Below are 27,723 nucleotides of genomic sequence, written 5' to 3' on the forward strand. Positions count from 1 at the left end.
TTACAATTTAAAGATGGAAATAGTCTTTATTAGACCACACAGTTCACTTTATGTAACACTGTTAGAAGGGCCAGTAAGACGTAGGTGATCAGTAGGTCTAAGGCTCTAGAACTGTCACTGTGTTTGACTTTTTGCTACAACTTTCTGTGGACATTACCAAGTGTTTACTTTATCCAGGAATGCTGCTGACTGGAGTTTTTGTTTTCCTGTCCTCCGTTGTCAATTGACCATATCTCAACAATACTATCAATGGGCATATACTGCATATATATTTTGTATTAATCAGATTGAAGTTGTTGTGTCTAAAAGTGTTTAAACTACATGATTATGTGTCCATTTGGTAACTGGCACAGTTTTTAGTTGTACTTTACCTGTGATCTTGTTAAAGCACTCTGAGCCTGCCCTTAGTGAACAGGACTATACAAAAAGAAAAAAAAAACGACTTAACTTTACATGACTTTTTGAGAATAGAATAGCCCAATGGGTGACTAGGTTCAGATCCTGGCCCTATTACAAGCTGTAATGGAACTGGAGTGATTTTTTGATAAACATGCTGGTATCCCTTATCCTGTATTAAAGAAATGCAAATGAATTTGACTTAGGAGCTGCCAAAATCCAAAAATAAATATCATGGTATGATTAAAAAATCTGACAGTTTCAGTAGATAACTGGTATAATATATTTGTATGGACTTTTCTAACTGAAACCCATTTTTTAACAAATGCGCCACTGACTAATTATACATATTTTTGTAAATCATAGCTTCAAAATGTTTATTAATCTTCTGCTCGAAAAAAAATTAAATCACAGACACAGCTTTTTTCTCTCTTGTTTGCTCACTCACACCACTGCTGCTGCCAAACAAAAACAATACTACAAGACGTGGTTTCTTTATGTTGCACCTTTCTGTTTGCATTGACTGCACACTACACTAGGTAATAATACATTAATAATAATAATAATAATAATAAGACTTGTGGTGGGCTGGCGCCCTGCCCAGGGTTTGTTTCCTGCCTTGCGCCCTGTGTTGGCTGGGATTGGCTCCAGCAGACCCCTGTGACCCTATAGTTAGGATATAGCGGGTTGGATAATGGATGGATGAATGGATAATACGACTTAATGATAATATTCTTCTTCTTCTTCTTATTATTATTCAATTTATTACATTTATATAGCACTTTTCATAGACAGAGGAGAACCATTTCAACCACTCCCAGTGTGTCGCACCTACCTGGATGATGTGATGGCAGACATTATTATTTCACCAGAATGCTCAACACATATTAGCTAGTAGCTGGTGAAGGGGTGAGATAGCCAACTAGAAACAGAAGATGATTAGGGGGCCAGAATGGAAGAGGCATTGATGGTCAATATAGCCAAGACATCAGGATAAACTCTACACATTGCAAAAGATGCCATGGGATCCTTAATGACAACAGAGAGTGAGGCCCTCCGTTTTATGTCTCATCCAAAGGACAGTGCCATATTTACAACACAGTATCCCCATCACTGCACTGGGGCATTGGGATTCACACACAGTATGCACTCCCTACTTGCCTCACCAACGCCTGATCCTCTAGAAAGCAAAAGCTCTTCCTAGATGGTCCCTCATCCAAGGACTGGCCAGGTCCAAACAAGCTTAGCTTCTGTATAGTACTATTAAAAGGTGTAGAATCCCCTATATATTACATGCAAATCCACACAAAAAGACGTCATATTTAAGAAATGAACACACTAAGAATAAATACTTTTCTTCCCCATTTCCTTCTGCATGTGCGTTTTGTATTTAAATGTGTTTGAAAGTTATCCATTAATTTTCAGAATGCCAGTAAGATGGTTTTTAAGGAATCCATACCAGAAGAAGAATTTCATTGGATCATGTATTGGACTTGAAACTGATTAGAAATGAATGGGAGCTGGAATGTGCATGTCTATCCATTGGTTCTCACTTGAATCTAATGTTGCTGGTATAATCACCAGTTTCTCACATCCCTTAACTGGTAAACAGGCTAGAAAATGGAGGGGAAGAAAGAGGGATGATTATAACTGCATCCAGCACTGCATACTGGAGTTTTGTGTTAACAGATAGACTGATTTTTGAAGTTCATCAAATGGTAGTGTCATGTCCTGAAGAACAATTGCCAATTTGATAAAGGCGAATTTCACCTTCAAATTAAATGATGCAATTAAAGATGTGTTTTCTATAATAAAGCTGACACCATCTTAGAATAATGCGATTCAAATTAATGGATGATAGTTTGTTCAAAATAGTATGCTGGAATATCGACTCTCTGTTTTCTTAGGTCCTTCCTATTTTTTTAATTTCCTTTAAGATTCCAAGGAATAGCACATATTATAATCAGGAAAAAAAGGTCCCAAGAGCAGTGGTCTATGAGCTAATTGGCATTTCAGATAGTGATTTAGTAACTTTTGCAAAAAGCGTTTGAAAGAAGTGTATGTGAAATACAAAGCATAATTGGCATGTTTACAATAAAAAATACACAGCTTTAATAGTGGATCTTGATTTTCAAGGTTTTAAGCATGTAAGTTGTTTTTCCTTGTTTAGTTGCAGTGAATTCTTTCTGCAGAGGTCAACAAGACCTTTGCATTGAAAAAGAAAAAGGTTGGTTAATTTAATTGTCTGCATGAAGTATAGTTGTTACTGAAAGTAGTTTAAGTGTATTCACGAAGTGTCCTGGGGCAGCCTTGGCATTAATTATGCCTTATCTTACAAAGTAAAGTAAAAATAAAAATGGGATCTCAAGACTCGATTTACAAGTATGAGCAAGAGGTCATCTTAGCACTTTCGCTTTATAGGGAGATGACAGGTATCCACTGGTGAATATCATTAACCATTTAAACAAGTGATGCTACTCTGATACAGTCAAGAAAAATATAACTGGAACTCAATAAAGAAAAGCACATGTGAATCAAAATTTCCATCTTGGATTTCTCATAGCAAAAAAGGTAGCACTTTTAGAGCCATAGTATAAATATTATAGATGATACTACATTACCATTGCCATGAAAATATAGCATTTACAATTTGTTTATTATAAGCTTTTATGACAATGTTGCATATTCACAAAAGGCAGAATGCTCCCACACAGATAAAAAGACCAAATCAAGGTCACATGTATATTGAAGTGGTTGATTTATTAATTACTGATGAATTCTGGTAGACAGATACATAGTGTGACAAGTATAGGGTACCACTCACCCCCTAAACCCCAAAACGCAACTACATGGCACAGCTGAGTTCAAAAAAGATGTTTTTATTTTACAGTACCTTCACAGACTCCAAATTCCCTTACAAAACAGTATAATACAATAAAATATTTTCTTGTTTTTCTTCCACAGCTCCCACATAGTCTCATCCATTCTCCTCCCGACTCTGACTACTCTATAGGTGAAGACTCCCTCCTTAATTTGGACCCGGGAGTACTTTTGTTGCCACACAATTGCATTTTAGAAACACTTCTGGTTCATGCAGAAGTCCCTCAAAGAAAAAGCAAGGTTCCCTGGTGACCTCCAGGTATTCCAACAGGGCTGTCACTTTTAGAGTAGAAATGAGGGAACAGAATCCTTTTCACCAATATAAATGCTTACTCTAAAATGTTATTGATTAAGTCCTGCCAGATTTTTAAAAAGTTTTGAAAAGGTCCTCTAAGTGAGAATTAGATTTTTTCCAATTTCAAATAGTAAATAACATCATTTACCCACTGATTTAAAAGACATGGGCTAGGATTCTTCTAGTTGAGCAAGATAAGTCTATGTGCCAATAGTGAAGTAAAGGCAATTGCAGTTTGTTTGCCTTTCTCTACTTTAAACCCATCTGGGAGTACACCAAACACAGCTGTAAATGGATTAGTAAAGATTGTGACACCAAGGCTGTCTGAAAGGCATTTAAAGATTTTGGTCCAAAATTATGTTAATTTGGTACATGCCCAAAACAAGTGATCCAATGAGCTTAGAGCTCGATTACAACGTTTGCAGGATGGATCTTGCCCTAGAAACATTTTGGACAATTTTAAATGAAATAGATGTGCTCGATAAAAGATTTTAAGTTGAATAATTGTATGTTCTGCGCATATGAAGCTAGAGTGAATTCTATGCATGGCTTTCTTCAACTCCTTTTCTGAAATGTTGAGTAATAGACCCCTTTCCCACTGTAGTCTGGGATCCTTGAAAGGAAGCAACTTTAAATTGTTTTTATATATTACAGGAATGCTGTCTGACTCCTCAGAACTGATCAATATTTATTTCAGAATTGAAGTAGGTGGGAGGTGAGGAAAATTGGGCAGATTGTGTTTAGCAATGTTTCTATTTCAGAAATAGGGGAAATATTGTGTTGATGTGAAGCTACATTTGGAGTGTACATTATTTGTATACAGATGTCTAAGTGATTTAATCCTGTATGTTTTCCAAACATTAAAAACTGTGTAAGTTTGAGAGGGTGGAAAAAGGTGGTTATCATGTAGAGGTGCCACAGATAAAAGTTTCTCTGTCTTGAAGTACTTCCTACATTGGTTCCATATTCTGAGTGAATGAAGCACAATTGGTTTGTTAGTATATTGATGATAACTTGTATTTGCTAGGGCACAAATCAAAGAATATAATGAAGTACTGTAGGATTTTATTTCTATTGCTGACTAAGCCTGTGTGTGTTTATCTATTTGTGTCAATGTCCAGGTTTTTATAGCTTGTATATTTGCCGCCCAGTAATAAAATTGAAAGTTAGGTAGGGCCAATCCACCTTCTGCCTTAGGTCTTTATAGGGTCACCCTTTGGATGTGTGGACGTTTTGAATTCCAAATAAATTATGTTATGATTGAATCTGATTTCTTAAATAATGATTTTGTAATGTGTATGGGGATGCTTTGAAATAGAAAAAGAAGCGTAGGAAGGATATTCACCTTGCCAGTGTTAATTCTCCCTGCTAAAGTGAGATAGAGGGTAGACCATCTAAGCAAACAGCAAACTTTTGTTGAAAAAGAGCTTTATTTTTACTTGTAATGTTTACCCTTAGTATTTAAACTCACCTGTGATGATAAAAGGGAAGGTGTCCAATCTAATATTGTGTGCTAGACAGTTCACTTGAAAAAACACACTTTTATTCAAATTAATTTTAAGTCCAGATATCTTCTGAAATTCTGCTAGTGCTTTTAGGACTTTAGGCACAGTATTTTGTGGATCTGATATACAGGATACTGTACCACATTATCTGTATATACTGTAGTGATCTTTTCTGTTCAAGTCCTTTACTGATAATCCCCTTTATCTCAGAAGCATTTTGAAAGTGAACTGCCAATGGGTCAATAGCAGTGGTGACAGTTGCTTCCTTGTCTAGTACCACATTCTAGTTTGAAGTAGTCTGAAACAATGTTGTTAATACAAACTGAATCTTCTGGACTGGTATACAGTAGTTTGATCCATGCATATCTGTTTGGGCCAAACCCAAATTTGTGTAATGTTGTGAACAGGTAGTCGCATTCAACCATATCAGATGCTTTTTCTGCATCCAACGATAATAATATCACCAAAATGTTAGAGTTTGTGGGTGAATATATTACATTAAACAGACTTCAAAGACCCAAAGACTGGAAGTTAAATGTCTGCCTTTAATAAATCTGGTTTGGCCATAAGATGTTGCCGAAAGAAGCACTTTGCACTTTCTCAATCCTTCTAGCTAGAACTTTGGAGTGTATGTTAACATCATTATTCAGAAGTGAGACTGGTCTGTATGATGCTCATTGTCCTTATTTTTCTTAGGAAAGATGGTAATTAATGCTTGGCAAAAATTTTGAGGAATAATTTTATTGTCTCTGGCTTCTATACATGTTGCTAATAAAAGGGAACTAAACTTAATGGAAAATTTTGTATAAAATTCAGCAGGGTAGCCATCAGGGCTTGCCGCTTTCCCACAGTGAGTTTATAGGATCTAGTAATTCTGAGAGTGTCAGAGGTTTATTCAATTCCTCTGCGCTGAGAGTACCTAGCTGAGCACATCTTCTTTTCTTCTGAGTAGGTGTCCTTTTCTGGTAAGGAATAAACTCCTATCCTGGCCAGTATACCATTCCATCCTTGACCTTCCATTATGGCCTCCCATTCCAGTTAGGAACTATCACTCATCCCGGTTGGAGCATCCCTTCCTGTCAAGGAAACATCCATCCAGGTTGGGATGCCAATCCATCCCATATAGTATTCATAATAGATAGATAGATAGATAGATAGATAGATAGATAGATAGATAGATAGATAGATAGATAGATAGATAGATAGATAGATTACTGGTGCCCAATGGGAAATTAAAACTTTACAAACACAAAATAAGCAAAATATTTAAAATTATTCTTATAAAGTGTTTACAAATACTATTTATTTCTACAAGCTAATGAAGATAATAAATCAAACAAATTGCAGAAGAAAAAAAAACATGTATTGTCAATGAATATGTATCATTAAGTTCTGTATAAAAATGACCAGTGACTCTGAAGAATTTAGTTATATTTAATTCAGTTATTTTTAAGATTATATGATTCAATTTTTTAAAAGTAGTTGTTTTAGTAGATACTCATTTAATTAATCAGCCAGCATATCAAATGTTCATCTGATGTCATTTATAACGAGATACTAATAATTAGTAGCACTAAGTGAAGCAGGCAAGTGAAATTAAAAATAGTTTTGCAGGTGATTTCACAATTTAAAAATTCTCAAAATTTTCTTAACACTTCCATGTTCACCTCTGTTCTCTTCCATAGCTGGCTAATGGATGTAATCTGAAGAACTACAGTAAAATCAATTCTGTTCACCACACAGAAGTGCAGTGTTTTTTTTTTTAAGTGTGATAATGCTGCATTTTTCCATATGAAGACATATAAAAGCAATGTGCAAATTACTTTTCTTTACCAAAAAAGTTTATGGGAAGCAAAATGCTGTTTTTTAATTTTTTTTAATGTTTTTTCTAAGCAAGACCGTTTCTCTGCAAAAAACTTTGCTCATAACTAAAACTGAGCATCACACGGCTCCATTTCACAGAAGTGTATTTAGCCTCTGAGCATTAGAAATGGTAACCTTAATGCAGAAAAACAGTACATATGGGTTGCTCCACCTTGTCCAGAATATTACTAACACATTTTATTCATAGTGATGTCACCAAGCCCAATCTGCTTGTTGTAGAGGCAAGATGGGGAGGTTGACCACTGAAATAGGATCCCCTGAAATATGTTGAGAAATAAAAGAGGTCACCAACAGGTACTGTTCTCCATAATAATTTGGATATAGACTCTAATCCAAAGTAAAGACTACATCAAATAATAAGGTTTTAAGAAACCCTCCGCCGCAGCTACAAAAGCTCTGTGTGTGGTTCACCTAATGATGAAACACAAACTGAAAAAAAACATGAAAATATAAAATATGCAGAGAAATTGTGTGAACTGTGGGGTTCTTGTGAACCATCCCCAACCTCAAATGATAACTGAGGTCTTTCACCAAACTTGTTTGAATACTGCACTTCAACATGACACTTGTTTTGATAATCTCTAAAAGAACTCTCTAAGGGATAACTAAGAAATGGGTTAAGCTGTAATATGGTTAAAGATGTGGATAAATGAGAATTGAGATGCAAGAAAGAGTCATTGCTTGAAAAGCATAAAACAATTTGAGGTTATGTAGCAAAATATTATCATTGCTTATTTCTTTGTCCCAGAGACCAATATCTACAAAAGTTTTTTGCGTGTATGGTTTTTTGAAAGGAGCCGCTACTTTCAAAAAATAAAAGTAAGCCCAGATTAGGTAATGATTTGATTTCCCCCCTCATTTTCCTTGATAGTAATTTTACCTTTTTGTGAAGTTATTCATCATTGCCTATGCCCCTTACTAAAAGACAATTTTAACAGTCATACTTCAAATGTAAGTTTTCCATCCTTTCTGTCTTACAAGTGGAATTTCAGCATTCATCGTTAAATGCCACTGCATAGACTGGCATAAGAAAGAGAGATACATGGAAGAGCATTAATGTTCTCAGTGTTTCAGTGAAAGTGCATATTGTTTGAGCAACTTGGATACACACAGTAATATAAACTTTCATGCCTTCATTCTTGTGTGCTGGATTTGGTTTTCCCTGTTTTTTTGCTTATGTTTAGAGGTCTCCAAGCATATCCTCTTTCACTGACAATTTCAATGACTAAAGCATTGATTCTGAATGCTTATACCATGCTACCCAAAGTAACAAGGTCTCCTGAGACGTAAGAGTAGGCTGCTCAGAGTACAATAATGAGAGCAAACTGAGGCTCATTCTGTTGCAGAAAATCACCACTTCCTACACATTATTAATGGTATCTGTTGCAAGCCATGGTGCTCCTTCTGTTCAATAGAAAATCATATGTAAAGAATTCACTGAGTTTAAAATCACACATTCCAATATGTATTCCCTCAATTATAAGCACACATATCCTGGCAGTCTCTGTGTATTCAGATTTGTATTATAAATAACAACATTTAAATTTACTGCTAACGATTCGTATCTTGAAGATAAAGAGTTAAAGTGAAGACAGATTTGTCATAAAAGGGTCCACACACAGTAAACATCTATCCATCCATCCATTTTCTAACCCGCCGAATCTGAATACAGGGTCACGGTGGAGCCAATCCCAGCCAACACAGGGCACAAGGCAGGAACCAATCCTGGGCAGGGTGCCAACCCACCGCAGGACACACACAAACACACCCAGCACACACTAGGGACAATTTAGAATCACCAATCCACCATGTCTTTGGATTGTGGGAGGAAACCCACGCAGACACGGGGAGAACATGCAAACTCCACGCAGGGAGGACCCGGGAAGCGAACCCGGGTCTCCTAACTGTGAGGCAGCAGTGCTACCACTGCACCACTGTGCCGCCAGTAAACATCTATCTAAACTTTATTTTTGATATGACTTTCTTTTCCAACTTACATCAACCAATTACAGGAGCTAACAGTTTCTTTCTTTCTTTTTTTTTGAAACTAGGAGCGGCCACTTGGATTTAGTGTTATTGTGTCATGTTGGTAACTTCTCAGCAGTTGTATTTTGCAGCCTAACATTAATAGCATAGCTGCTGCAACCTGTTGTCCAAACCATCACTGTTGAGTAAGGCATTTATCCATTTCAACTTTTCTTAATCCGTTTAGCACGTCTCACTCTTTTGATTTCTTCAAACATTCTAGGCATTCCTTCTAAATATCTAATGGGTTTACCTGTGCACACTGTGACAATATTTCACTCCATGTTTTGACTTTCTAAGCGATTATCACATTAAATCCAATACAGAAGTACCCAATTCAAGTCATTTTCATTGTGTCATTTGTAATACTCAAATGTGAATATTTCATAGCAGGTGAACACACATGTGGTGTCACTACTCACACATAATAATACCAAAGATTACAGAATACACATAAAATATGCAGTTATTAATGCAAACACACAAGGAAGGCATACACAAAAAAACAAGACCCCCAATATAAACAATTTTGAGCTAACTTTCATAAGAAGTGATTTTTACTTTCCAGGTGGTAAGTTTTCCAATAGTTCGCTGAAACTCAAAGCATCTCTCTCTCTTTCTCTCTCTCTCCCTACCCTCTCTTACACTGGTCAGTAACCCTAAACCCATTACAGAACCTTTGGTGTGAGACAGGTTTAATCACCCTTATCATGTGAAGCCCTGCTTTGCTACATCCCTAAGTCATTAATTGTCTTTAAAGGGCATCTTTAATTCTGTCAGACTAAAAGAGAAAATATGTGTTCTAATCATTTCAGTCCATGGGCTTCATTTAAAAAATGTGCATAGATTTGAACATGAAAACAACAATGAAAAAAAAAGGAAAAATGTGTACACACAAAAAAAAAATGTGATTTATAAAACCTGGCAAATTTACATTTCAGCGTAACTTGCTATTTCTGAATCAGAATCCGCTTGTCAGTGTCCGTTTATGAACACGAGTCAATGCTAGTCAATCTGATATGTATGCAATCATGATGCTGCTGGCATTCATTGGCTGGTAGAGCAGCCTTCCTCCTGATGAGTTGAGACCCTGCCACCTGCCTGTGCTCCACAAGTGAGAATGCAAAATCAAGCATGGCATTATGGCGCATCTCTTCCAGGAAAGGCATAAGGTGTCAGAGGCTGAGTGGGTAGCCACTAATACCTGGCTCATGTAATGACACAATTACTGATGCAATGAATAGTGTAGAAAATATGAAAAACTGAATGATCAGCCAGTTACCTTTCCAGCAATCCAGTCACAACATACTGTATAGTACAGTTGCTTCTGCCAAAACTAACTGAGGCCACAGAGACGTGATGTTTGTCAGTCTCATCTTGGCATCACATATGAGTTGTGCATTAATGGAATATAACAGTTTACAACTGAAAAAAAGCAGCTTCATTCTTACTAGATGCCCAAATTGCACTATGAGTGAAGTAAAATGATCTAATTACATTAGGAGAATTGGACCCTGCTGCAAATTGCCTTTTTATGTTGACAAAAATATGTTAAGTTTTAAGTACGTACACCCACATTGTTCTGCTCCACATTTTGTAGCTGTTAGCTGTTATTTGTTGAGCTGTGCTCATCCTTTATCTTGTCATTTATTAACACACCAGTCAGTCACGTCCCACACTCATAGTGGTGCTATAAAATGTTCATGAAACGCATGTAAAGCATGTAGGTCCCATAATAAACATTTGAATACAATACACCCCATGTGTCTCATGTAGGCACCCCTTTATCTCTTGTTTCGGTCACGTCTGAAGCATATCTTTAAAGGTATATAAACCCCTGGGTCTGGTTAGTTGTGTTACGCAGCAATCTGAACCTCTGTCTACACGCTTCTCTTTGTCTTGATCCAACCGTGGAAATCACTCGCCTTGTAAGTGTCTTTTAAAGCTTCATTGTTTAATGTATACTCTCTGCTATGTATTGCCTTGTAAACCATTCTTTATTGTCTTTGGTTGTACACCTGTATATACCTGTATGGTTTTTTTTGTATATATTTCAGTTTACAACGAGGTACGTCCAGTAAAAGCCTTCAAGAAAGCTCACCACTTGTCGTTTTTATGTCGATGTGCCGAGTTGTTTAAGATGGACAGCGTGGAGTGAAAACACACCATAAGAAAACTTGATGTAGCGCATCCTCGGTCACATAATGGCCTTCAGTACAGCGGACATGATGGAGTAAAGCTCGGCTGAGATATTCCTGAGCTGTCATTCTGTTCCCTGAGAAGTGGCAACAGGTAGCTGATATAAATTGACAAAAAAAATCAAAAAAGTTCTTCAGTGCAAATGCATAGCTTTTGCCACCTTAAAAGGGAACTAAAATACAGCATGCATTCAACACTTTTGAGGTTTAATATGTTGTCACATTAACACACATTATAATAATGACTCGGTGATATGAATAATTATTTCTATATATATATATATTTTTTTATAAATTACGAGGGACTTTCAAAAAGTTTCCTTACTTTTTTAACTCTATTCATTAAGAATTTCAAAAACAGATTACATCACTTTTCTACATAGTCACCTTCCTTAGCAATGCAATTTTGTACCAGCATTGTACCAACTTTTTAATGCCATCTGCAGAAAATGGTTTTGGTTGAGCGCTTAGCCACTGATGCACTGCTGCTTTCACATCACGGTTCATTTTTCATTCCTCGTGGTCGTGGCTGTAGCTGGATGTCCAGAGCGCTCTGACTCTATCAAATTAGTACAGCCATTTTCAAACATTTCAATCCACTCACAGATGACTCTACAAGAGAGAACTTTATCCCAATACTGAACACACATGCAGAGATGAATTTGTGCTCCCGGCACACCTTCTGCCCATAAAAAGCATATGACAGAACACTATTCCTCTTTGGTGCAATTTATAAGCTTTGCAGCCATCTTCACTACATGATGACAACTCTGTTACTAAACTGGCAGCCGGCCTGCCAGACAGAACTAGCCACATGACACTTTCAGACACAACCAATTACTACTCCTCCCGCCGTCGCTGTTTCCAATGAAAATATAAAACTGCGAAAACTTTTTGAACGACCCTCATATTATATGTAATCATTCAGCTCACTGAGCTGTTATTATAAGTATTTTATAATATTATAATAATGCATATGTTGCATGCTGGTGCTGGTTTGACTGCAATTTCCTACTTGATAAAGGTGTCGTAACTTTCGAGTGTCTCTGAAATATTGTGTACGCATGGGTCAGTTCTCTTTTTTTAAATAATTTTTATCAGAATTTGCATACGAAAACTCCAAGCTTCTTTTTGTGTGTACGCACGCTTTATAAATGAGGCCCCAGTTCTCCCCAGAGATTTTTTTAAGCACATACTAGTCTTAACATGGTCCCAGGTATAGATGTGCAAAACTTTTCATTTGAAATTGAATTTGAGGTGTAACTCACTCAGTGTTTTACTTTGCAAAAAAAATCTACAAACTAAATCCTATAATAATTCCAGTAAAACTTGGGCCATTCACATAAGAAACGACTTTATGTGCAGAGTAATGTTCACAACTATGCATTTTAGTGTGTTTTCGATTGAAAAATATGTAGCATTTAAAATTTACAAAAAAAACATACTGAACTCGGCCACAGGATGTGAATGACAGACATAAACAGAATTGATTTTACCAGTGTGGCATGAATTACATATGTTACTCAGCTGTAGAAAAGACCACAGGTAAATACAGAAATGTGAAGAAGGCTTTAGGGAGCAGTGTCCTCCTAAACACCAAAATAAAAGACTTTTAAACCCCAAAAAACTGTTTAGTGAGTTTTGCATTTCATCAGCAAACCAAATTTAATGTGAGTTTTGTGAAACTGTCTGTGAATCAAAATTTCCCTGTTTCCCTGATCACTAGTTGCATTTCATCCATGTTTTGCACACTAAATGCCAAGCACAAATAGCCTTATTGCTTCACAAAGATCTTTCATTATACTAAAGATCCTCAGTCATAGTTTTCTAATAAACGATGGCAGGTTTCTTGGAGCCAAATGAACACTCCTCTCATTCCTCTTATCTTCTCATTTTATTTTCTCTCTTTACTTCTTAGAAATTGGAAGCTCACTCAGATGAGGACAATGAACCTATAACTAAGAATAATTTCATCCTGATCCCTGACAGTGGCATGGTGAATGTGTTGCATGCTGGTCCTAATGGTCTTGTGTGTTTTTGTGCATAATCTTTTTTCATTGTATGGGCAGAATGTTTACATGATTACCACTTATGATCATCAGACCCTTTTAGGCATCCTTTAGCTTGCTGAATATGGGACTGTCATCAGGTAAAAAAGAATAGATGTGTGTTATATTAAACAATGAGTGTGTCATGATTTTAACATTTTGTACATTTGGGATGTACATTTTGCATGTTTCCTATTATTTCAACTTCATTTTATTATTATGAAATGTATTTTTCATTGTGTTTGTGATGTTATCATGCTGCCATTTTATGCTTCATTTCATGTTGCTGTAAATTTGTAGAAGTTTCAGCTGTTTTTAACATGGCAGCACTGCAACATTGCTGTCCATGTTAAGCTAGAGGCTGATATTATCCTCTAGTTATTATTTAAGTACATAAAGAAACATCATCCCCTGCCCAGGTTTCTGAATATTTTGCAATTCAAACACATTACATGCTGAGCTAAACAGGGAAGTAATTGTTTTTCATGTTAATAATTATAGTAGTCAAGCAATCCGTTCAAAGCTGGTTGTGTTGGAAACTCCTGTAAGAATACACATACCAAAGCAAGCCGGTGCTGACTCACACTGATGACATCATCATTTGCTCCACCTGCCCGTTAACTAACATCTCTTAACATCTCTGCTTTCTGAACGAAATTACCCATTAAATGTATAACTAGAATTACCATTGACACCAAGTATAACTATTTTGGTTTTTTTTTCCCATAATAGACCTATAGGAAGTACCACAGTTTCTTAAATATAAACACAGTACGTCTATGTCTATATACATATGTACTTACATATACTTTTTTTTTTAACAATCAATGCAATAGCAACAATAATATACAACTAGGAAGAATGTTTGGTGAGTACATCACAGATTGAGTCTGGGGAGGCCTGGACACCCGACCAAAGTGTGGAGATGACAGTGGTATGTTGTGCTGTGGTGGCATCACTAACTTCAGCACAGGAGTCCTGGGAGGGGGTGTTGTTACTATTGAAGGAGATGACCGCTCCTCCTCCTTGTGTTCCTCTGCCTTGCCATTTCCTTCCGATTGACTGAAAGTTGCTGAAGTCCCAGACTTTAAATCTGAATTTTGCATAGAGGACTCTGCTGGCCTCAAGTCCACTCTATTCTGACGATACAGTGAGCCATCTACTCCTACTAAGTAAGATCTCGGGGCTACCTTCTGCACACAGGATCCCATCTTCCAGATGCCCATTTGATCACCTGGTGGTGGCTTCATCCGAATTGCTCTGGCAGATCTTTTGCATTGTGATCATAAGTAAGCTTTGCTATTTGATTTCTCTGATGTAGTTTCTCCACAACACCTGTCACGACACTGGGCTCTAACAGGCATTAGCGACTGGCAGGGCAGTCTTCAAGCGCCTGGATATTAGGAGCTGTGCTGGGCTACTGTCCATTGTTTCAGTTGGTGTGTTACCCCACTGGAGTATGGCTTTCCAAACATCAGTGCCATCACGCAGTGCTTTTTTGATTCTTTGCTATTTTCACAGCTGCTTCAGCCTTCCTGCTAGTCTTTGGGTGTCATGGGGAGGATGTGCAATGTTCAAATTCCCATGCTGCAGCAAAGCGTCTGAATTGAAAAAAAGCAAACTGGGGCCCATTATCGATGATTACTTTATCAGGTTAACCATACCGGGCAAACTGTGCCTTACAACGTTTGATGGTTGTTTCTGCAGCCAAATCAGGTAAGAGCTCCCAAAAGTCCAAATAGTGGTCAACCAGCAGCAGAAAATATTTACCATTTTGCTGGAAGAGATCGATGCTGATGATTTACCAGGGTCTGGTAGGAAGTTCATGAGACATCATTGTCTCTTTTTGCTGCTCTATAGCGTACTTATTGCAGACTGTACATTTGCTCACAAAGTCTTTAATCTTGCTCTGCATGCTGGGCCAGTATAAGGTACCACGTGCCTGTCTGTAACAGGCTTCCCATACCAATGTGACTTGCATGTATCCGTCTTAACATTTCTGGGTGCATTGATTTTGGGATAATCACTCTCTGACCGTTATAAAGCCCGCCGTTTTGCACACTGAGCTTTTCCCTATATGGCCAATATTCTCTGACTGCTAAGTTGGTGTCTTCTTTCAGGTTTGGCCAGCCTGTTAGAACTGTGGATTTAACACTAGAATTACCAGAGCCTACGAAAAAACTCGTAATTCCGTCCCACCTTAAACTGCTTCTTAAATCCCTTCACACCTCTCCGCCAGCGCCCTTTGTCTTCTAAATGTGCTGATAAAGAGAAGCTTGGAGCAGCCGGCTATTCCATCCCCCCACCAATTTAGAACGTGCACGAACTTCTCTCAGCTCATGCCTTGATTGAGTATCTGGGAGTGAAGTGGAGTTTTAGAGTGGAAATAATAGATTGTTATTTGAAACACACGCATTTCATGTCTTTTCCGTTTCTACAGTAATCTGTGTCAACACATTGTTAAAACAGAAACGTTTTTTTTATATTCTCGTAGTAGATGACAGAATGTAGGCATAAACTATATAATGTATGAAGCCTGAAGTCCAAATAGCAAAGAAACATTTTCACAAGAATAACACAATTGCACTTTTATTCAAAAATATAACTGCAGAAACAAAAAGCCGCCTTAACATGCGACATTGACACCAGTTCACTGTAACTGCCTCTGTGGTTCAGTAGACTCAGCCCCCGCTTGAGAATCAAGGGGTCACGAGTTCGATCCTGTGCTCCTCCGCTTTGAGAAGTAAACTGCTCTTATTCTTACTGTTTTAGAATAAAAGCATACATTTGATTTCAGTCTGTAACAGCCGGTGCAATTTATGATCCTTGTAAAGGTTAGCTTTTTTTTTAATTCACTTTTCATTCTCTCAGTCGCGTTCAGAATCAATCCATAGAACCCCATCTGACACGGCTGTTTTCACTAAAGACGCTATAGCTCTTCGTGGCATTACACGTGTATTTTTTGAGCATGCCCGTTTGAGCAGTATAAAAAGTATTGAAAAGTATAACAAAACAACGGGCAGATGGGGAGTGTCTGATGATTGCATATAGCGCCGAAGTTACTGCTCTTTACTATTCTCTCCTCTGCGTGCCCTGGAGTACAAAAGAAACAGAATACAGACACGCTATAGCTCTGCGTTGTACCACAATGCATACTAACGCCAAACACCCCGGGTTACCCCCACCGGTTCTGACACACAAACGCTGGCGAAGCTGCCTTCTTCGTATCTCACCGTCACTTGCTTTTCTTTTTATTCAGTTTTATTGAGTGTTCCTGCCAGTCCCCCATGTTGCTGTATGCTTTTCTTTTGTACTCCAGGACATGCAGAGGAAAGAATGGTAAAGACCAGTAACTTCGGCGCTATATGCAATCATCAGACACTCCCCATCTGCCCGTGTCGTTCAAACACAGGAACATATATTGGTGTAAAAGTATAACAAAAGTGCACTTTTATTCAAGTGCACTTTTTCCATCGCCTTTTCCTGTAAGAAGCAATGTCTCTCTATGCTGTGGTTTCTATTACACACCTGAAAGAAAGAGACAATACATGTGAACATATCCAGCATACAGCAACATGCGGGAACTGGCAGGAACACTCAATAAAACTGAATAAAAAGAAAATCAAGTGACGGTGAGATACGAAGAAGGCAGCTTCGCCAGCGCCTGTGTGTCAGAACCGGTTGGGGGCGTTAGTATGCATCGTGGTACAACGCAGAGCTATAGCGCGTCTGTATTCTGTTTCTTTTGTACTCCAGGGCACGCAGAGGAGAGAATAGTAAAGAGCAGTAAGTTCGGCGCTATATGCAATCATCAGACACTCCCCATCTGCCCGTTGTTTTGTTATACTTTTCAATACTTTTATACTGCTCAAACGGGCATGCTCAAAAAATACACGTGTAATGCCACGAAAAGTGCACGCAGACACTTCATTTCGTAAACAAAACAAGTGCACTTTTATTCAAAACTACCTGTATAACCAAGAAAAAGAAAGCAAGTTACAGTAGGCGATTGATACGACAGCTTGCATGGTGCAATGCTAAGAAGTGCTGATTTTCATTCTGTGCTATATAAAATCATCACATTCAAATATTAACAGTTCCCACACACCCAAGGACCGTCCTTCCTACATTTACGACACGTGTACTTGTTGCCGTGTACACAACTCTCTGTGCTATGGTTCATATTACACTGAATGAGTACTTGACACTGTACTTTCTTCCCTGGGGGAAGGTCCCGCATCAGAGAATTTCCAGTTCCTGCATAAATTCACACCCGATCTGACGCTGTTCGTTTTCAAATAATATTGCATTAGTGCGATTATATTTTCACATATATTGTCTCTTTCTTTCAGGTGTGTATTAGAAACCACAGCATAGAGAGAAGTGTGTACATTGCTTCTTACAGGAAAAGGCGATGGAAAAAGTGCACTTGAATAAAAGTGCACTTTTGTTATACTTTTACACCAATATATGTTCCTGTGTTTGAACGACACGGGCAGATGGGGAGTGTCTGATAATTGCATATAGCGCTGAAGTTACTGGTCTTTACCATTCTTTCCTCTGCATGTCCTGGAGTACAAAAGAAACAGCATACAGCAACATGCGGGGACTGGCAGGAACACTCAATAAAACTGAAAAAAAAAGAAAAGCAAGTGACGGTGAGATACGAAGAAGGCAGCTTCGCCAGCGTTTGTGTGTCAGAACCCGGGGTGGGTGTTTGGCGTTAGTATGCATCGTGGTACACTGCAGAGCTATAGCGCGTCTTTAGTGAAAACAGCCGTGTCAGATGGGGTTGTATAGATTGATTCTGAACGCGACTGAGAGAATGAAAAGTGAATTAAAAAATCCGGCTGTTACAGACTGAAATCAAATGTATGCTTTTATTCTAAAACAGTAAGAATAAGAGCAGTTTACTTCTCAAAACAGAGGAGCACAGGATCGAACTCGTGACCCCTTGATTCCCAAGCAGGAGCTGAGTCTATTGAACCACGGAGGCAGTTATAGTAAACTGGTGTCAATGTCACATGTTAAGGCGGCTTTTTGTTTCTGTAGTTATATTTTTGAATAAAAGCGCAATTGTGTTATTCTTGTGAAAATGTTTCTTTGCTATTTGGACTTCAGGCTTCATACATTATATAGTTTATGCCTACATTTTGTCATCTACTACTAGAATATAAAAAACGTTTCTGTTTTAACAATGTGTTGACACAGATTACTGTAGAAACGGAACAGACATGAAATGCGTGTGTTCCAAATAACAATCTATTATTTCCACTCTAAAACTCCACTTCACTCCCAGATACTCAATCAAGCTGAAGTTCGTGCACGTTCTAAATTGGTGGGGGGATGGAATAGCCGGCTGCTCCTAGCTTCTCTTTATCAGCACATTTAGAAGACAAAGGGCGCTGGCGGAGAGGTGTGAAGGGATTTAAGAAGCATTTTAAGGTGGGACGGAATTACGAGTTTTTTCGTAGGCTCTGGTAATTCTAGTGTTAAGCGCTTGGAGGTCTTCATCTTTTTCTGTGTGCTGCCTTCTTTGAGTAAGGCGCTGATCCGTGACATTGAGATAATCGGCCTGATTCATGTGTTCGAGATCGAACTGCATCTGCTGTAGCTCACAGAGTGCCATGCTTCACCTGAACTACTGTTTGTGTCTGCTGTAGTGGCTCTGATGAGGGCGTCACTCAAAAACATTTCAGGACCTGGTTTATATACCACTTTGAGGTTGTAATGCTGGATGGCAAGCAGCGTACTCTGAAGACGTTTTGGTGCACAGATAAGGGATTTACTGAAAATTGAGATAAGAGATTTGTGATCCGTTTCTGCTAGGATTTGATCTCAGCCATATAAGTAGTGGTGGAAACGCGGGCAAGCAAATACAATAGTTAGGCATTCCTTCTCTATCTGTGCATAATTTTGCTCAGCTGAAGTCAATGCTCTCGAAGCAAAATCAATGGGCTGAACCTCTTGCATGGGGCAACAGCCCAGAATGTGTTGGCTTGAATCGCTTTGGACGATAACAGGTTTAAACATATCATAGTATCGCAAAACTGGAGTTGTGGTGACAAGCTTCTTAATCTCTTGCACAGCAGCTTCATGTTTGGGAAGCCAGTGCCAAGTTACATCCTTGCTCAAGAGTTTCCTTAGGGGCTCACACACTTCTGAAAGAAGCGGTAAGAATTTGCTCAGGAAGGTGATGAACCCTACAAATCATTGTGCAGTTTTTGCATCTGTTGGAGTTGGCATTTCCATGATTGCCTGCACTTTCTCTGGATCAGCTTTTAAGCCACTGGATGACAAAATGTGTCCATGAAAGCAAACTTCAGGCACTTTAAGGCACAACTTAAGGCTAAGCCTCAGCTTGACCTTTCTGCATCGCTCCATGAAAGTAAGCAGCTTTGCATCATGGTCTTTATTAGCCTCGACATCAGTATCACCACAACCTACAAAAAGGGTGTCATCTGCGACTGGCTCCACATCCTCGAGCCCTGCCAAAAACTCATGCTGCTTACGTTGGTACACTTCTGGTGCAACATTTATGCCAAAGGAAAGCTTCAGCCACCTCTTCTGCCCCCAGGGTGTCCAAAATGTGGTCATGAAGCTACTTTTCTCATCTAGCTTACACTGGAGAAAGGCATCTCTGGCATCCACTAAGGTAAAGAGCCCAGCCTTAGGGAGTTTGTACAGTACATCCTCCAGAGTGGGCATAATATAGTGCTTGTTTCAGAAAGTTTGGGTCTATGCACACCCACAATTTATCAGGTTTCTTCATGATTACCATGTTGCTGATCCAATCAGTCAGTTCAGATGCCGTGGCAATATGGCCATTAGCTTCATATTTGTCAAGCTGGGCTTTAACAGCATCCTTCATAGCAACTGGCACATTACGTGGGGAACATTGAACTGGCTATTCTAACCTGTCTAGGTTAAAATGTATAATGACTGGGAAACAGTCCATTGATCCTGTGAAGAATTCAGCAAACATTTTAATCAAGCTGCTGCAGGTGAGGAGCACAGATAAGGCACTGTCTGTGAGGTGCAGCTCTGCTGGAATTGTAAAGCACATTAGGCCCAGCCTTTCACACGTTGAGCCTGACAGAAGAGGTTTCTGACTGCCCTCTATGATCTCAAATTCCAAACTATGCTTACGACTGCGAATGACACATTCTGTGTCAAAGAGCCATAAGGAGGTCATTGTTTGACCCAAGTACAGTTTTAACTTTGTATCACTGGGACACCGTTTAGCTCTTGGTGCTAATCTCATTTTGTCTTTTAAGCACATAACATAACAAGTGGCCCCAGAACCTAACTGACATTGCTGTGTTTTCTTGTGAAACTGCAGTGTAACAAACCACTTTTTACCTCTAGCTCCCATATTGCTAATGCACTTAGTAGAATAAACATAATTATCAGAACAGCTGCCTGTTTGGTTTGCCTCTGGTTCAATGGTAAGGAGTTAACCTTCCATTTGTCTTCTCTTGCTTTTTAGGCACACTCTAGCGAAGTGGTTAGCTGTTTGAAATAAGTTGCATGTCTTTCCATATGCTGTACAGTGCTCCCTCCCACGTCCATGTGGACTGCCACAATATTTGCATGTCGGTAGATCTGAATCTGAGACTGAAAACTGACTTGCCTGCTTTGCTGTGGTGATGGGTAGTGGCCTCTTAGTAATTCGCTTTGAGGTGGCATTAACACTATCCATGGAAGGTTTATCCAACTCCATCGACCTAAGTCTCATGTCAGTGAGCTCTGCTGATCAACATGTCTCCACGGCCATGGCTAGAGTGAGATCTCTCTCTCATAATAACTGCCTGCGGGTTGCTTCATTTGCTATACCTAGCATGATTTTATCACAAATAAATTCGTCTCTTAATGCACCATACTCACAGGTTGCAGATTTTTCTTTTAACCGTGTAAGAAAACTGTCAAATGGCTCCCCAATCCCCTTGTTTGCAACTCCCAAATATGTAGCGTTCATAAATCACGTTCTTTGTAGGTTTAAAGTGTCCCTACAATGCATTTAGAATAGCTGTTACATTGGCTTGGTCTGCTGCTGAAAGATTCAGGTTGTACTTGTAGACATGTCTGCACTCGGCGCCCATGACACTCTGCAACGTAGCCACTTGAATTGCGGCATCCTTCCTATTAAGCTTGATAGCAATGGCATAATCTTCAAATTCTGACCTGAAAACATCCCAATTTGTGCCGAGGTCACCACTCATTTTCATTGCAGTAGGAGGCGGAATGTGTGTTGCCAAAGCTGTGGATAACTTCAGGATGAGTGCGACTACTCACTTGAATTGATTCACAGTGGCACAGCCCTTGTCTGTGCTTAAGATGCGAAAGGAAAGTAGTGCTTTTTTAATCTTTGTAGCCGTGTGGTTAAACTTCTGACACCATGTTTCTCACATTAATAATGACAGCAGTCAAGCAATCAGTTCAAAGCTGGTCGTGTTGTAAACTGCTGTAACTATACACACACCAAAGCAAGCTGGGGCTGACTCACACTGATGACATCACGTACTGCACCAACCTGCTAACTAACATCTCTTAACAAGAATATCGGGTAGTCAGAAGTTTTGCTTTGCTTTTTTGACCATCTATGAAACATTTCATTACTAAATACAAATGTTCACAGCTTTGAACATTGTATTTGTTGCTGGGGGTTTGGAAAAAAAATAAAATAGGGCCGATACTTGAATTTACTATAAATACCAGCATGTAAGCTGCCTGACTAATATGTCTAGTCCACAGGTCACTGTTACATCTGGATAAACAACCCCATTCTGACCCTGGAAACAAGAGTACTGAGCGTTGATCTGACTTTCTATATTAAAAACTGTAAACAGTCAGTAAGAGAAAAATTGGTTCAGTAATGGATGAAAGAGGCAAAGGAAAAACTGCAGGGTTGTTTTGATTCTATAAATTGTGACATGTGTAGATACTGTTAACTGGATTTATCAAAAATGTTTGAACTGTATGTCTATGAGAACATTTTGTCTCATTCCAAAAAGAGAAATGGTGAAAAAAAAACAAGTGACACCTGCAGTTTACTGAATGCTCACATTTACCATAATTTATACCAGCAATGTAGGAACATACAAGCAATGTAGGTTCAAAAAAAAGGGAATCTGGAGATTATCTGGAACCTGAATAAAGCAGCACTTGCAACATGTGTAAATGATGCTTCTGGATACCAAACTAAAGCCTCAACCAGTTTTATACATATTTTTTCTCTTAGATTAACCTAATACGTTGTATTCCTACTCTGATGGAAAGAAAAAAAACCCATCCCTCTGTTTTGTGGATTACCTAAAAAGGATTTTAGTCAACATTTATAAATCATTTAGTCTAAAGAAGATTTCCGGGTGTGTTTAAAAAATTTTTAAAAGAATAGTTTGCTGGTATTTCCACATACATTTTTAATACCTCACTGAAACAAATTTCCAGCTCCTGCTCCGGGGTTACAAACATGCAAAATAAAGCAAATCTCAACTGTCTTAGTCCTTACAGACCAGTGGCTCTCAGTCACATAATCATGACATGTTTTGAGAAAATGGTGTTGGGACAACATATCTGCAACCTAAAAACAAAGGGCAAACTATTACATAAATGCAAGTCTAAGAACTGTACAAACTATTGTATGTTATGGGTTTTTTTGTAAGTGGTGTCTAATAACAGCAAAATAATTATTTTGAAAATAAATACTTAAAAGATAGACCTTGTATCTATTTAAACCACACTGATCAGCCACACTGATGGCCCAAAGAGTGGGGAAAATTGTACATAGTTGTCAACAATATTTCTTCTAATCTGTTCTTCCCTGCACCATCCTTACTTCTTTTCTGTTTTTGAACTGGATGCCCTAATTAATTGTTCTTTTTGGTGACTCACGTGTCTTCTTTTCCTCTACCTATGAAAGAGTTCACTACAATGTATGCATATGTGTTTGTGAGTGTAAGTGTGTGTTTGTTGTCAACAATAAAACCTAGTACAGGTAAAATTATGTTATAATGAATATCTTTACAACAAAATTTTCATTACAAAATTATATTTTTATGGTCCCAACAGTCTCCCCATATGACGCAAGTCTATAGAAATCTTGTTACTACGAAGTACATTCAGCAGATACTTTCATTATAACGAAGTGCCCAAAAGACCTCGAAATGCCCGAATAAATCATCCTCAGAACAGCTAGTTCTGTGGCCGCAGGTTGGTTGTGCACAATGATCCCCAAATCGAAAACATTGTAATTTTTTTTTCCTCTCCTCAAACTTTCCTTGTACTGTTTTTTTTTTTGCCCTTTTTGTTTCCTGTAGTTTTCAGTGATACCTTTTGCTTATTGCTTGTCAACATTTAAAAAAAATCCATTGGAATTTAACTCATTGTCACCCTCCTATAGAAACGTCAGACACGAAAAAACGATAACAGTTCATATGAGAAAAACAAAATTACAGTTTTGCAGCTCTCAATACACATGCACACATACATACATACATATACACATATATATATATATATATATATACACATATATATATATATATAAATATATACACACACACACACATACACATATACATACATATACATATATTTGCAGCTGGAGATCCACAAAGGGAGAAAATTAATCACGTATAATTTTTATCACGTATCATCACGTATTTTATTCCTGAGCTTTCAACCCATGCCAGAGGTTTTCATCAGAGGATAATGCTTAGACTTACAAGAATCAAAGGCAATATATAGCAAAAAATTACATGGGGGGTATTGGGTGTAAAGTCTTGTTTATTATGAATACGTTCTTCTTAAGTTTGCATATGCTGGATTTATGTCGAAGTGTCTATTGATGGCGTTCTCATTTGATAACCAGGATTCGGCCAGCTCTCTGGCACTTTTCGTACTGGCCTTGAATTTTACTTGTACTGTACATTGTCCCAGTTAAATGTATGTCCTGTTGATTTAGTATGTGTATAGATCAATTTTTTTTTTTTTAATTAATTAATCGCAATTAACGTGTTAAATTCCCACCCCTAATATATATATATATATATATATATATATATATATATATATATATATATACACCCCAATGTAATAGTTTTGTCACTGTTATGAGTGTTGCTGTCATCAAGGAATTGATTATCATTATTTCTTTCAATCAAGTTCGTATTTGGAGGATGTGTTGTGTTCAAGTTATATTCCGTGTTTGTCAACCGTTGTAAAGATAACAGGTTTCATTCATCGAAGTGTTCACTACCCAAATCGATACTCATGAATCTAAGATGTTTAACAGACATTATTAAGTTGTGGATTTGCCTGCGAATATTTAGAGGTAGCGTGTCTATGAACTTAATTTAACCTTTCCCAGTCCTGCAAAGTCAGTTCACGTGAGCCGCTCGGAGTACATGCATCAAAGCTTCTCATCTGTGCTTGTGCTATCTTGTACAATCTCGCGATGTCCACGGCTTTATTTAATGTTAGCTCAAACCTGGCATACCAGCAATTTAAACTCTGTTACAGCAATTTTAACTCTGTTACAAAGTGATAAAAAGTCTCGTTTAAACCCTGCATCTTCTCATTAAACTTGTATCTCGCAAATATCGTATTCGTCGTGGGCATGACAAACGCCAGCGGCAGCCTGTTTATGAACTTAATTTAAACTTTAGGTTAACACCGTGCTTTGTTTCCAAAGTAGCTGCACTCATGAATATGCTTGTATGCATCACTTGTTTCATATTCTTTTGCTGCCTTCTCAATTGTGTAATGCGTTTTTTGAACAGGTTTCATTTATTGAAGTGATCACTTGTACTGCGTTCACAGTCAGTTCACATGAGCCGCTCTCTTGTGTGATCTTGCGATGTCCACGGCTTTATTTAATGTTAGCTAAGACCCGGCACTACACTACAGCAATTTTAACTCCGTTACAAAGTGATCAAAAGTCTCGTTTAAACCCTGCGTCTTCTCATTAAACTTGAATCTCGCGAATATCGTATTCGTCGTAGGCATTACAAACGGCAGCGGGAGCGTGTCTATAAACTTAATTTACACTTATGGTTTAAATCCCAGCTAACACAGGGCAGAAATCAATCCCGGGCAGGGTGCCAACCCACCACAGGACACACACAAACACACCCACACTAGGGCCAATTTAGAATCACCAATCCACCTAACCTGCATGTCTTTGGACTGTGGGAGGAAACTGGAGCGCCCGGAGGAAACCCACGCAGACACAGGGAGAACATGCAAACTCCACGCAGGGAGGACCTGGGAAGCAAACCTGCGTCTCCTAACTGTGAGGCAGCAGCACTACCACTGCGCCATCATGCTGCCCGACTTGTGAACAATACATGCTTAAGTTACACTTTTAGGCTTGACTTTAAATGCTGTTATTCAGCAATATTTAGTAAAAGGTATGTGACAGCTTCTAAATAAAGAACCAGGAGGTTATAATTAATAGCTTCATGACAGACCTTTCCTTTGGATGTTTGCAAGTTCTTCTTTATGGTTTCTAAAATGATATAAATAAATAATAAAGAACATCAGCTTGGAACATTAAGTATATGTTAATTTACTGATGCTTCAGCCTTATATTTAATGTGCTTTCACCAAGGCGTTTTACTAAAAAAGCACAATAACGGTACAAAATCAATACAAAATAAATAATGAAATGAAATCCTAATTACTTGGTACTTGAACTGATGAAAGCTAGTATAGCTAAAGAAAAGCTAGGAAATATTAGTTTCATCGCATGGTATTATTGTAGTGCCTGCAAGAACTTTCTTCAGTTAGCTGATCCAATGTGCTTAGACATGAGTGCCTGTCTACACATACTAGGTCCTAAAGACCATATAAAATATATGAAAATACTGTGAAAAAATTATTAACCATATCAGAACTATACTTTATAAAAAAATATAAAAATAACATGGTTCTAAAAATTCAGAAGGCAAAAAGCTACAACAAGTAAAATTGCAAGAAAATACTAGTTATAGAAAAAAAAAAGAGGCAAAAAATGATCTAACTGATAACATCTGGCTTTCTAAATGTGTCTGAAAAACTGAGATAGGGTGATTTATATTACTATGCCTTCATGTCCCACAGTGCAGCCATTTTGAAAACTGTAAGATGATGTAAAAACTGTTAGCTATACAAATTAATAAGAAAAAAATAATAAAACACAATAAAAAGAAACAAAAACCCAACCAAACAGCTGAAAGTACTAATATCAATACTGCATGAAACCAGAACAAATCTCTCTTCTGGAAATGAGCCTATAATGCCATGCAAATATTTTCTATGAAAGTTAGACATTACTTCTGAATTATTTTTTAAATGACAGTAATCTTATTGAAAAGAAAACTCCATCCATTGATCCATTAATCCAATAATCCATTGATCAATCCATTTTTTTCTAACAGCATTGGGTGCAGATCAAAGACTTCCAGGACAGGACACCAAATAACTTAATATTAGAATTATACAAATGAGGAGGATTTTTGAGAGTTTAGAAGTAAAAAAGTAGTTTGTTTTTTTTTCTACATCCATGTTGACCATGACACATCAAGTCTGTTTAGCTAATGGAACTATAAAAAACATGTACCTTTATATATAATTCAGTATGTTTAATAGAATAATTTAATTTTTATACTTGATCTAAGCTTACTTTGTCACACTTAAGACTGGATGAAATGATAATTCTTTAGCATTAGCAAATGTAAAAGGAGTCTGTGGTTTATGATACCATTTGCTGCCAAAGTGCCAGTTTACTAAAAGTGACCAATGGATACAGCTTTAAGTAGCATAGAGGAGGCTTGAATATTTTAAGACATGAGAATGGTACACTATACATTATCTTTTGGAAAGAACCTAACCCGGCATATTCTATGTTTGCAGGATCTCCATTTGGTCAAGCATTGAAAAGTGGAGATACACAAGAAAGTAGACTATTTTTTTCTTTCACTTTGTTCTACCGTACTTGATCACGTTTCAAAACATAAAAGCGATGTCCTCTTGGAAGTGCACTTTTAACTTCCCTGGTCAACAGTTCTGACAATAAAGACAGCCCACAACAAAACAAAAGAATGTATTCTGAGATGAAGACTACAGCCCCGTGAGGCAATGCAATTGTATTCCTCTATGATCGATAAGATAGTACAGCTATAATTTGCCTGTAGCAGAATTTCTTTACTTTTTGTGAAACAACCCTATTGCTGATATCTACATTTGTACTTAGTACATCAGCAGTCTGTATGCCTCTCTCACAAATTCCATAAGCAAGTGTCACTCTGCACACCACTACATCTTTTATACTTCTGACAACCTTTTGCATTGGATTGAGTTTTTCACAATACTTCTATTGTCCATGCCATACAGTAATGGACCCATCTCTTGCACACCTCCTGCTCCTTTCCCTCTGACAATCACCTTTGACCTTCTTACATATACCCAATGTCTTTTGCTTCCAAACTAGCTTTTCATTTCAGTATCTT

This window comes from Polypterus senegalus, chromosome 5 (genome assembly GCF_016835505.1).
Source record: "Polypterus senegalus isolate Bchr_013 chromosome 5, ASM1683550v1, whole genome shotgun sequence".
Classification (NCBI taxonomy): Eukaryota; Metazoa; Chordata; class Cladistia; order Polypteriformes; family Polypteridae; genus Polypterus; species Polypterus senegalus.